We start from the raw sequence: 13,993 nt of genomic DNA, 5'->3' as shown, positions 1-13,993 counted from the left end.
TATATTAAATTATTAAATAATTATATAAAATTTTATTAAATATATAATCGACCAATGTACTCAGAAATATTAAATAAATAATTAAATATGTTAAATGTTTATCCGACTGTAGTAGTCGAAAAATATAAATTATTAAATATATTAAATTTATACTCGACCGGGGTTGTTGGAATATAAAATATAAATAGAACAAAACCCTTCTCCACTTTTCTAATCTCACTGCCACATATCTCTCTCTCTACCCTTCTTTCTAAATTTATACCTGACTAGCGACGGTGACGGCGACAATGCACAAAGGCGGTGGCGATAGTTACAAAGGCGCTGCTTTAATTTTGTTCTCTCTTATTCCAAGGTAAAATTACTTTCTCCGATTCATTATCTCAAAAGCATTTATCCAATTCATTGTTTGATAAATTAATGAAGAAATAGAAAGAGAAAGATCATACTGAATGCAAATCTGATGATGTTTTGAAGGCAGAGGAAGAGAGTAAATTGAGTAGTGATAAGAAATTGTCTTAGATTTGAATTTGACACCATATGAGAATGATTTGATGCTGGGAATTATACCAGCCTTTACAGTAGTTCATTCTTTGTAGTTGAAATTTTTAGTTGCTTGTTTAAGCCTTTTTGGTTAGAAAGTTATAGATATTATTAGTTTGGTTTTTCATTTTTCTTTGCATTTCTATTGATTTTTGGCTATTCTATATAGAAAAAATAGATAGAAATTTTGTGCAATTTATAATTTATACACTAAATGCTGGATTATTCTGTTCTTTTGTTTAATTATTATTGTGTTCATTGCTCAACAAGCTCTGTAGTTATGTAGTTTGGATCAGTAACTTTTTGTTAGTGGGTAAATGAGAAATTAATATAGGGATTATATAGCCCTAGGCTCTCCCACCTCAATAGCTAGTTTTTGGGACGTGCCTATCGTACCTGATATGGTTGTGGTAGAACAATAAATGTTTAAAAAAATTCATAAATAACTATTAAAACTAAGTGAAGCATTGAAAACTAACGGTCCTTTAAGCCCTGAAATGTATGAAAATTATTGTTGGTGTTTTTTCTTCTGTTATTGGTTTGGTTCTCTTATTTTTGTTTCTCTTTTCTATTACTATTGTTGTCGTTCTTGTGTAGATGGAAAATGAAGATCGTACATGGATATATAATAGAACTTTTCCTAACCATATAGGGTTGAGAGAGGAATATAAAGCTGGGGTAGTTGGATTTATTGCTAAAGAAATGACACTTAATGATTTTATTGCTGAAGGGACAATTAGATGTCTTTGTTGGACTTACAAGTATTGCAAGTTATTGAGTCCAGATGTTATTACATTACATCTTTATAAGAAAGGTTTTATGTTAAATTATACTGTCTAGAGAGCTCATGGAGAGAGTAGTGCTGCTAATAATTTTGCTTTTCAGAATTATATTGAAAGTCCAAGAAGAGAGAATAATGTTAAAAGTTCACGATATAGTGAGATGGTCAGGGATTCTTTTGGGACACAGTCAGGGGCTCAAAATGATCCAAATGAATAGGATAAGAACTTTTATGAATAGTTAAATAAAGCTAGTCATCCATTTTATGAAGGATCAGTGCATTTTAAGTTATCTGTTGTCGTTCCGTTACTAAGTATTAAGTCAAATTATTCTATTTCTCAAGAAGGCATGAATTCTATAATTGGACTTATGAATGAACTTAACCCAAATAAACTTGACTTACCCAAAGATTTCTACACAACAAAGAAGTTGGTTTCCAAGTTAGGACTTTCATCAGAGAGGATTCACTATTGCGAGAAAGGTTGCGTGTTATTCTATAAGGAATATGCAAATTTAGAACATTGCAAATTTTGAAATCAACCTCGTTATAAGGAAGTCACACATGCCAAAGAGAAGAAGGTTCCTATGAAGTCGATACATTACTTACCCCTTATACCACGGTTAAAGAGGTTGTACACATCAATGAGATCTGCCCCTCATATGAGATAGCACTATGAAAATAAAAGACCACCTAGTGTTTTATGTCATCCATCAGATAAAGAAGCATGGAAGCATTTTGACATTGTGTATCCTGATTTTGCTAGTGAACAAGAAACATTAGGTTTGGATTATCTACTGATGGATTCACTCCATTTTTTGTCTCAGCTACACCATATTCATGTTGGCCAGTGTTTGTGACTCCTTATAATCTCCCACATGAATTGTGTATGACAAGTCAGTATATATTTCTAACTTGCATTATTCCAGGTCCTCGTAATCTAAAAGTTTTAATTGATGTATATCTGCAGTCATTGATTGATGAGTTGAACTTATTGTGGCATGAAGGTATGGAATCATATGATGTATCCATGAAACAAAAGTTTAGATTGCGTGCTACTTTGATGTGGACTATAAATGACTTTTCTGCTTATAGAATAATATTTAGGTGGTCAACCGCAGGCAAGTTAGCTTACCCTTGTTGTATGGAAGACACAAAAGCATTCACTTTGAATCATGGGGGTAAAAACTCATGGTTTGACTGTCACCGTCAATTCTTGCCAATGTGACATGAGTTTAGAAGAAATACTAGTGATTTTATTAAGAATAAATCTAATTTTGAGGAGCCACCGCCAATTTTGTCGCGAGAAGAAATTTGGGATAGAGTAAGGAATCTGCCTAAGGTAACAAAGTCTCCACCATACAGGATAACTGGTTATGGTGTTACTCATAACTGGACTAAACAAAGCATATTTTGGGAGTTAGATTACTGGAAGAACAATATTTTGCCTCATAATCTGGATGCCATGCATATTGAGAAAAAAAAATTTGACAATTTGTTTAATAAACAATAAGATTCAGAAACTCAAGGCCAGTTACACATTCACTTTGGATGATAGAAGAGTGATTTGTGATTGGGTTAAGAATTTGAGAATTCCAGATGGATATGCATCAAATTTATCTAGGTGAATTGACATGAAAGAAGGAAAGTTGACCTCTATGAAGAGCTATGATCATCACATTTTCATGGAGTCACTGATGCATACTGCATTCAGTGCATTGCCCGATAGAATATGAAAGCCCATAATAGAGATAAGCTTATTTTTCAAATATTTATGTTCTAACACATTAAGGAAGGAGAACCATTCTTTGATGGATATGAACATTCGCTTAACCTTAAACAAGTTGGCAAAAAAATTTCCTCCTGGTTTGTTTGATGTTATGGACCATCTTCCAATTCACCTTCGTGAGACACAACTTGGAGGGCCTGTTCAATGTAGATAGATGTATCCCTTTGAGAGATGTTGAACTTTATCATTTACCTTCATGTGTTTTAATTGAATATTATTTTATCTAAAAGATCATACTATACAGGACTATTGGCAAATATAAGCGGACCATAAAAAACAGATCCCGAATTGATGTATCAATATGTGAGGCTTATTTGGCTAAAGAGACCTTTTATTTTTATTCATATTATTTTGAACATGATGTACCATGGCTGAGAAACTGACCTAATAGGCATGATGATGGAGGCAATACAAATTTTTCAGCACCACCATTTTCAATATTCAATCAACCAGGTAAAGGAAGTCCGAAAGGTGGTTCACTTCGATATTTGAATAAGGTGGAGCTTAAGTTAGCTACAACACATGTATTATTAAATTGTCACAAGATCCTCACTTTTTATAAGTGAGTATATTTATATTAAGGACAATCGTTCAAGGTCTATCTAAGTTTTAACTAATGAAAGTCATAACTTTGTCGGACAGCTACTTCGTGGCTTTACACGGGGATGCTACTATTTATCCTATGTTTTCAGTATGGTTTAGAGAATATGTAAGTGTAACTTAAATATTTAACATGATTTACATTTTTGTTCAATCTTATGTATATTTAAATTCTAACTTTTTTTGAATTTTTTATAGGTTCATAATCTACTTAATTATGGCTCAAATGGCTAATTTTTACGTGATATAGCTTGGGGACCTAATGCTAAAGTCAGAAAGTTTTCTAAGTACTCTATCAATGGATACAGATTTCATACAGAAGAGTTCTCTAGGGGCAAGAAAACCAACAATAGTGGGGTTTAGGTGAAAGGTGATGGCGGTGTTGATTATTATGGTGTGCTTCATGAGATTTTAGAACTTGATTATCATGTTGGTTGGCCAAAGAAAAAATTGGTTCTCTTTCAGTGTAAATGGTATGATCCTATGCCTAGGTTAGGTACAAAGATACACCCTCAGTACAAAAAAGTTAAAATTAAGCATACAAGGGAGTATGAACTCTATGATCCATTTGTCATTGCACAAAATGTGAAATAAGTGCATTACGCTCCTTATTCTTTGTGTAAGAATAAATCTGCAGGGCGGGTAGTTATAAAAACAAAGCCCATGGGTAGAGTTAAAGTAGAAGATGCATTGGATGTAGCATATTAGAATGACATTTCAACTGTTGAAGAAAGGGTGGATGATGAATTATCAGGTGATTTATGGCATAACAAAGGACTATATAAAGAATTTGATCCTTCTAAACTTAGATTGAATATTAATGATTATGGAGAAGGAACATTTGGGGAAAATAACGAGGAATATCTAACTGATGAAAATGAAATAAGCGAGGAAGAGTTACTTGATGAAAATGAAACAAGTGATGAGGAAGAATGATGAATGAATATGAATCAAGTGATGAGGAAGAATTGATGAATGACTATGAAACAAGCGATGAGGATTGAGTTGTTATTAATAGTAGTGTGTATTAATAGGGTCTTGAATTGTATTTTAGCTGCTGCTTTTTGCTATTTTACTTAACAATATAGTGTATTTTCTTTGTTAACATTTTTAGTTCCAGTAATAATATTTCTGATTGTTTGATTAAATTACAGTGGTAAAACTACTGATATTATGCATGATTTGTGTGTCTTGTTGCATTTTCTTAAATCCTACTTCTTTAGTTCCTTTACATAAAGCAAGTTTTTTATTTGTGAAGTCTTTGGTGTAGTTCAGAATTTATTTGGTGGCTAAGTATTTTCTATTTATGATTTCTTGAGTGTTGTCTTCCGTTAAATTTAATCTTAGCTTATTATGTGATTTCTACAATGGCAATTTCCCAGTTAAACCAGGACTTAAAGAGAATATCCAGGACTATTCTGTAGAGGCTGCTAATCGACTGAAGTTGGTATGGAAGCTTCGATCTTATGTTGTTAACATTTTCTACTTTATCAACTAAAAAATGAAACATTAAGTTAATTCTACATAGCATTATTATTTTTAAGCATTTTCTATTCTAATTTTACCTTGGTGGATTACAATACCCTCAGTATCATTTGGATAATAATTCTACATTGCATTATAATTTAGAATGGTGTTGTATTTATTAAAGCATATAACCAATCGACTTGTTGATACTGAATTCATAGTGAAATGTATTTGGGATTAAGGTGCAGCTGATTGATTGGTTGATATGCAATTTCATACACAATGAAATTTGTTCATAAATGTCTTTCTAGCTACTTGTTTGTTATGTATTTCGTGTAAATTGCTGAGAAATCAGTTTAATTTGCTAATTGAGTTGAGTTAGTCCATTCTAGTTGAAGTACCTATAGAATCTCAAAAGACTAAACCTCTACGAGTTTATTGTTTATAGTTGTGGTACTTTTGAAGCATATATAAGCAAGCAGCTTATTAATGCTGAATTCATAGAAAAAATGGATGTTTGATGTATATTTGTTTTAGCAACTTTTTCGTTACATATTTCTTGTATGTTTCTACTGATTTAGTTCGATTCATTAATTGCTAATCTGTGTCGAGCTGTGTTATGGCTTGCTAGTTCTACTTAATTATCTAGTAATTATATTTATGTGTTAATAACATACTTTATTTCTCCCAACTTGAATCTTATGCGACTATATCTTAATTGGAGCTGGGTTTTTTCAAACTCTTGGTTCTTTATGTAGTTGAGTTTAATCCATCTAAAAGGGGGAAATATTTATTCTGGGATTGAAGCACCTATAGATTTTCAATGGTGTAAACCTCCATAAGCTTGTTATTGCTTGCTTGATCTTCAACTAATTAATGATTGAGAAGTGATCACCGTGTGATTTCGTGCCATCAATTGGAATAAAGATGATGGGAAGTTAAATGGAGTGTTCGGTAAATACTTCAGGACTTTTTGCACAATAATTTGAAGCAGCTAAGGGCAGTACTCTATGAGATCAAAGTAATGTGATTACATGAATTCGCCATGATTTAATCTGAAGACTTAGAATTAGAAACATATCAATAAATCAAGGTGATTGTTGTCCATTAACTCGTTGGACCTGATAGGTTGTAGGTCTTAGTCATCTAAGCCTATGCTTGATACGTTGAAAACAACTTATTATGCTTTAGAATCTGGCTTCATTGATGTGTTTTGGATAAGCATGTGCATTTCATAGCTCGATCCTTTAATAAAGGTTAGAGAAATTATCTTGAGGGGTGGTCTTCTCTCCCTGAATGTCTCCAAAATCTTGTAATCATCACCTGTTAGGTGCAACCAGTAAAAGTTCCTTGAGTATATGCGATTATCCGACACATTATAGAGTTTGAGAAGAAGAAAGTAAACTGGCTTTGGATTCTTCAACTTCGGATACTTCACTGGCTTTGGATTCTTCAACTTCGGATACTTCATCTCAAATGTAGGTATAATTTTCCTTGGTGGCACAGTAAGTTTTTCAGAGGTTTTAGAGTATGGACATTCGCCTTCTAAATCCCAAACTGAGGCTTCTATAGCAACATTAGAAACTTCCTCCGACATTGTGTTCACAACCTGTAGACATTGAGTAAAATAGTCATGAGAACAGTAGAATTTCGCCAGATCTCATGCTAGTTCCTGCATTATTCCTTTTTGGATGCAAAATTTGCACATTTAAGTCTAGGTGATATGAAAGAAGCAATAACTATTACATTTATTTTCCTGTTTGTAAAAGTAAGCAGCAGGTGAAGTTCCAGAAATTATTTTAAGAAAAATGATCAAGGCATACACTTCAGGTTCGGAATTCTAACCTTCAATACTATATATTATTTTAAGTTCAAGAACATCCACTTTCTATTATTTTAGCCAAAGTATCAGATTTATCCTCTAACAGTGCTAGACAGATGATTACCTCTATAGAATATGTTTCTAGATTAAGCTGAACATGAATTGGTTCTGCCGCAGAGTGGCAGCCATAGAATCCTGTTGTTTGGTCGAGGAGATGATCATAAAACTGGACTATAAGACGAGTCCATGGGTTTTGAGTTTTCCAAATCAAAACACTTGTATTTCTGCTCCACATGTAGCATGGATAGCCTTCTAAAAGAGCTCTTTACTGAACATAGTTAACAAGTTGTGCCTGATATGATTTATTAATAGAATAAGTCAAATGCAGAAATAATAAAAAAGAATCAATGAAAATGAGTTTGCACATCAATGAAACGTTTCACTCACTTTCAGACAGAAATCATCCAGATCTTTTGGTGTCCCATATCTGTTCATTAACTTTTCTTGGTTTGGAATAAGGTATGTATTTATGGTAAGTCCATATGGGATTGGGGACTTCTTCAATATACCCATTTGCAAATTTTTTGAACAGAGGAATCTGCCACCCTTCTAGTGGCATAGTTGCTCTAATAGTAGCTGCTACTAGCATACCTGGTTTGATAGTCACTTCTCTTAGTCATGGGGATCAACTGATGTTTGGAAATTACTCTCCTCCCCTTATCAATATGGATGATTACTCTTTCTACTAATCCATTATGGTGCATGATATTTATGCTTCAGAAAACATGATTTTACTTCAGGGTACCTATTTTTGACTCCCTTAAGAGGAAATAAAAATGAGAGATGAGAATTATGTTTTTGGTAACGGAATGATTTCATATAACCAAAAAATTGAGTGTTACAAAACTAGTAGGGCAGACCCACTACTATCTCAATAGCAACATACTCCTATGTACATAAAATGGAAAGACAAAATAATAGCTAGCAACAGTGAAAACAGTAAAAAGAATCATAAGAGATATCTAAGCTAAAGCTTGTTATGGGTTGAGTGATGGCACAGTTTTTGTGATATTATATGATCATATATAGTACATAAGTCTATGATATTATATCATATAAGTCTATTTTTCATATGAAATGTAGTATAGTTTCTGTGTGATGGCATGGGCATATTTCTATGTGCTATCTGTTTTGTTCAATTTGGTTGTTCTTTTATTTCAGGTGGTTAATAAAGAAAATCGATGGAATCAAAAGGTCATGCTAATGGACGACGTAAGAAAGGTAAGAAAGGACCTGATAATCTTTCTGTAGGTCAATATACACCACCACCACCTGTTACCACAACTCTTCAACCAGCTACTATAAATATTTTTCCTCCTCCTAGGGCAACACCCCCACCGTCCAACCATTTCCACACCTCTTCTCCCCATAATATTTTGCATAGTAGCTCTTCATCTGTACATTCGACATCATCCACACATAGCCTTTCTGGATTGAGAATTGGAGGTCCTAGAATATCAACATCGTCACCCATTGATAGTGCTACAATGTCTAATGCTACAACAGCTATTTTTCATATTCTGAAATTTAAAGAGGTAGTAGAATATGACGGCAATGTGAGGCTAATTATCGTCCCTGATGGTAATGGGTAAGTAACCCTTATGTTACCCTTATGTTTTTCCATAATCAAAAGCTAAAATGATTTAATATAATTTTATTGCAGGTTCATTCCCACATATAGCGCAGGGCATATGATTATAAAAGCAATTAAACCATTTTACACAGAGTCGTGGGGTAGTTGGAATGAAATTCGACTCAAAATTAAAATTCTTATGTGGAAACAGTTTATGATATAATTAAAAACAAAGAATTTACCATTTCAGTATACTATCAATGATGAATTTACCTTTGTATCCATCAACTTATTTCATGACTTTATATTAAACTATTTTGCAGACAAAGTGTGCATGAAATTCTTGTCATGAAAATGAAATACAATGCATTTTCAAGTTAAAAGCAGCTCTACGGATCAAAGAACACATGTATGAGGTCCGGAAGAACTTGGATAAACCTGGTTGGCTAAATGCTGATGTGTGGGCCTAGTTCTTGGAAAAATGGGATACTCTTGAATATAGGGCGAGGAGGGAACGGGCAAAGGCAAATAGAGCATCTGAAATGGGTGGCTCGTTTCACAGGAGGTTCGATGAGTTTCGCTACCCATCGACGAAGACTGGTAATATTAGCTTAAATTTCTGATTTGTTCGGTTCAGTTCAATGTTCTAATAAGTACTAATTTCTTGTCAAATATATATGCTTTTGTTGCACTGTATATGGTTGATTGATGTCTAGATTGATCTTGCCAAATATATATGTCTGTGGGTACCTGGTTTAGAATCTTTCTCTGTAGAGTTCAACTTAATCTTCTAAAATAAAAGATCGCATGAGCTCCCACTTATTGGAACTGAGAACTAATATGTCGATATGCAAAAGTTCAAATTCAACTTTAGCATCTGAGCATGATAGATTATAAAATGTTTCGATTCATGTGATTGTCTACCATCTAAGAGCGTTGAATCTAATGAAAGCGCTTATGTCGCTTTAGTCCAATTTCTTCTTTAGTTTATTTGGGAACACCTTGGTAATGTTCTTGTAGATGCTCTATTTGACATATAGAAAATGTTCTTGGAATAGGAACCTACTGTTATTCTTGTACTAGAAGTGCATCCCAAATGGCACCAATAGAGCACCCATCACTTAGATGGTTCTCTTCCATTCCCTCCACCAAATGTCATGCTTTCTCAAGCCTTTCATTTCGCCCCAATAAATCAATTATACATGTATAATGTTCTTCTTTGGGGGTTAAACCATTCCGATTACTCATTTGCGTAAAATATTGCATTCCCTCGTCTACTAAACCACAATGACTGCAAGCAGTTAATACTGCAGTAAATGCCACTTCATTAGGATTAATTACCATGTTTACCATACGCTGAAAAAGTTCAACAACTTGGAAGGCAAATCCATGAACAGCAAATGACATGATTGCAGAAGTCCATGAAACAACATTTTTCTCTTTCATTGCATCAAAAAATCGGAGCGTGTAACACAAGGAACCTGATTTTGAATACATGTCAACTAAAGTTGTACCAACAGACACATTGCCATCTGCATCTGCTAATGCTCTAATAATTTTTGCATGTATTTGCATTCATTTGTCCAAATCTATTAGATGGGAACATGCTTCAAGTGCCATCACAAAAGTCAAGCAATTTCCTTCTATCCTGGATCCTTCTTCTCCAGAATAATTCTTAGCCAATAAATTTAAGCCTTTTTTGGGTAAGTCCTTTTGCACATACCCTATCATCATACTAGTCCAAGAAATAATATTTTTCTCCGGCATATCCTCAAAAAGTGACTTCACATCTTTAATGAGTCCATTATTAATATAACCAGACAACAAAGAATTCCACACTGGAACATGTTGTTCAGGTCGCTAACTTTCAAAAACTTTTCGCGCTTTGTCATATCACTACACTTGTTGTACATGTCTATGAATGTACTTCTAATAATCGCTCTGCTCTTTTTTAATAAACGAGCAGCGTTACATGAATCCACCAAAGTGATAAAAAGACCATAGAGTTGTGTCCCAACATTAAGCAACTATTATGTTATTCATACTACTATTGATTCTTATGACTTTATTAGCTAGGTGATTTTATACAAAATTACCTTCCCTGAATGTATGAATACTTTGTTCTCCTATCTTCTGACTGAGGCAGCTTATGTCCTCCATAGTCCCACCAAATCCCAAGGTACTCTCCACTAGCTAATGATTATCTTTGTGATACTAAGAGAGTCTGGTTCTACGGTCACCTCATGTAGCCATTTCTCCTAATTGTACTGCAGAGCATCTTGAATAGCTTTAGCTTCAGTCCTTATATTAGTAGCCCATCCTATCCCCTTAGCTCTTTCATATACTATGTCTCCATATTTATTTTTTATTCAAAAGCCTATAAAGCTTAGTCCTGCAGTGTTACATTTGAGCTTATTTGTCTCTGGGTACTTTTAAGTTGCACTATGATAATGTAGCTTAGGATTGTACCTTATTAAGTTGTTTATTACATCTGGACACATCCATGATTCCAATGTAATCTATGGATAGAGGGATTTCATCAATTTTCTCCCTAGATCTTGTATCTGCAACACCATTGGTGTTTTCTTTATTTTTTTTGTCTTTTCTTATCAATATCAACAATCTGGTTAATATCAACAATCTAATCTATGAGAGTTTGTTTATATTAACCAGTTTACTCCATGAAGCTGTGTACTGTATGTATTCAATGATAATGAATTGAATAACTAAAGTAAATGACTTTCTTTCATTTGCAGGGTAATGAAAAAACACTGATGTGATCGCTACTGAGTGTTGTGTTTTCCTAAGCTATGCAAATGAAACTTTTCAATTTGTGGTGTTCATGCCTCTTGTAATATGGCTTTGATTTAACTGCTTCTAAATATTTTACTGTTCAATATTATCCTTTTGTAAAACTGAGATGTAATTGAATATACAACAACAATGATTGTGCCTCATTCCTAAACAACTATCAATTTCTACCACTTTTGGCTTTGGATTTCAATTCACATCTAATGGTTTGACAAACCAGTTAGTTCATACTTGTATTATCACTTTTTCTAAAATTTTGCAAGAATATAAAAATAGGGAAAAAGAGCCCACTTTTCTTGAGGTCTACGAAGAGACGCATAGGAAGAAAAAGAAGGACGGTACAAGAGGGGATTGGGTCAAAACGCGTGCTAAGGATGTATATATAAGATAATAACTTTTACATACATTATTTTATTATTACACAACTTAGCTTGTTTACATACTGACAAATAATTTTTCTTTCAGGAAGAATTTCAAAAAAACATAGAAGATTGGCGTCAAATCCAACCTACTTCAGAGGATGGTACCATGGTCCAACCATCACCTACAGATACGACTAATATATGGACAGCTGTGGTAGGTGGTCCAAAAAAAGGTAGAACCTACGGGACAGGAGTTCTCCAATCCTCAAGTAGTCCTTCATTATTTCCCAATTCCTCTTCTACTTTGCAAACTATGGGAGAAATAGAAGCGATGAAAAAGTAAATTGTGGAATTGACGCAGCAATGTGTAGCTAACGATGCTAAGTTTACTAAATTTGAGGAGTTGATTAAGAAGCACAAGCCTCAAGTATTCCATGATGTGGAAGAGAGTGAATCTGATGATAATTAGATTGTAGTTATTGTTCTTGTTTTTGGTTGTGACATTTAGATGTTTAAACTATTTGATTTGATGTTTGTCTTGGATGTTTTAAAGTGGTTATATTTACAAATTTTTGTCTTGTTTGATCCTACTGTGAAAATACATTAGTTATATTGTTTATAATCTGGGAGCAACGTAAGCTAATGCAAGATTTAATTATATAATTAGTAGGTAAATATTTTTATTAAAATTCTGACTAAAGTAGTCAAACAATAATTATTAAATAATATTTATTAAGTTCCGACTACAGTAGTCGAAACAGTTATAATTGTTAAATAATTAGATATTAAGTTTTCTACTACAGTATTAGAGTAATTATAATTATTAAATAATTATTTATTAATGTTTCGACTATTATAGTCAGAATGATTATATTTATTAAATAATTATATATTAAGTTTCTGACTACAGTAGTTAAAATAATTATAACTATTTATCAATATTCCGACTACAGTAGTCGAAATAATTATAATTATTAAATAATTATTTATTAAATTTTTGACTACTGTAGTCAGACGATTTATAATTATTAAATAAATATTTATTAAATTTTCGACTAGAGTAGTCAGAACATTTATAATTATTAAATAAATATTTATTTAAATTTTGAGTACATTTTCAACTAAAGTAGTCGAAAATTTTCGACTACTATAGTCAAAAATTTTCGACTATTGTAGTTGGAATACTTTTTTTCGACAAGCTATATTCTGACTACAATGAACAGTCAAAAAATAGTCGAAACTACCTTATTTTCAACCACATTCCGACTACATCAGCTGTCGAAAAATGATGTTTTATAGTAGTGCAAGTTCCGAAGCAATAGCAGAAATCAACCTAAAATACGAAACACTTTTGCTAACTACAATTTCATCACTTTTGTAATTTTCATAAGTAATTTTGCTTTGCCAAATTCCAGAATATCTCAACAAAATAGAAATATTCATGACGGAAAACAGTATGGAAGATCGGACAACTAATTGGTTTTTGAGGCAATGTGATGTAAAAAATATGAATTATATTTTTAAATTTAAAAAAAAATGATGTTGTTGTATTTTTTATGTATTACTATTCCCATAATTATGTCATTTCATTGATCAATATTAAGCTTAATTACCTCTTATTTCATATTTAACCATATTAAATAGCTTAATTATGTATCATATCAGTATGTATCATCTCATGGAGAAATGTATCGTATATGAGATTTTATGTAATTTTTATAAAAGTTGAGAGAAAGGGTAATTATGTAGGAGACACTTGGGATTTGCGTTGTTTACACTTTTTTGGACATTGTTTTCTCCATTTCACTATATAATAATAACACAATAAGCTATATTAGAGTATTTTTATTTTTCTTAAATAATTTATTTAATAAGTCATTTTCATAACTCACACCACTTCATTTTTTTTCATAATTTCTATTCCAATAATGTCCATTAATTTTGCGTCTTTAACTCATACATTATCATCTTTATAAGTTATACTCTTAATAATCTTCATTGCTCATGAAAATTAAGAGTTATAAATGGACAATGAATGATCACTATATAAAGTATTTTAATTCCATATAAAAGGTCTTGTGTAGTTAATATTGTGAGGTACAATATTTGTACATTTCAGAAACATATAGAGAACAAAGTTATGTAATGTTGGAGAAGGTTTTGAGTTTTGTTGATAATCAGGTGAAGGTGC

At 32.5% G+C, this 13,993-nt stretch overlaps 1 long non-coding RNA gene across 1 annotated transcript; it reads left to right on the top strand.

Moving 5' to 3' along the window:
* The first annotated feature begins 212 nt into the window (after positions 1–212).
* On the top strand, positions 213–12,390 carry LOC124897086. Its single transcript, XR_007053677.1, has 5 exons — positions 213–352; positions 5,090–5,154; positions 6,944–7,004; positions 8,218–9,229; positions 11,386–12,390. It is a non-coding gene; the product is annotated as an uncharacterized LOC124897086 (long non-coding RNA).
* The last annotated feature ends 1,603 nt before the right edge of the window (positions 12,391–13,993 follow it).

This window comes from Capsicum annuum, chromosome 1 (assembly GCF_002878395.1).
Source record: "Capsicum annuum cultivar UCD-10X-F1 chromosome 1, UCD10Xv1.1, whole genome shotgun sequence".
In the NCBI taxonomy this organism is placed as follows: Eukaryota; Viridiplantae; Streptophyta; class Magnoliopsida; order Solanales; family Solanaceae; genus Capsicum; species Capsicum annuum.
The sequence above is the reverse complement of the archived record's forward strand: the minus strand, read 5'-3'. Positions and strand labels throughout refer to the sequence as shown.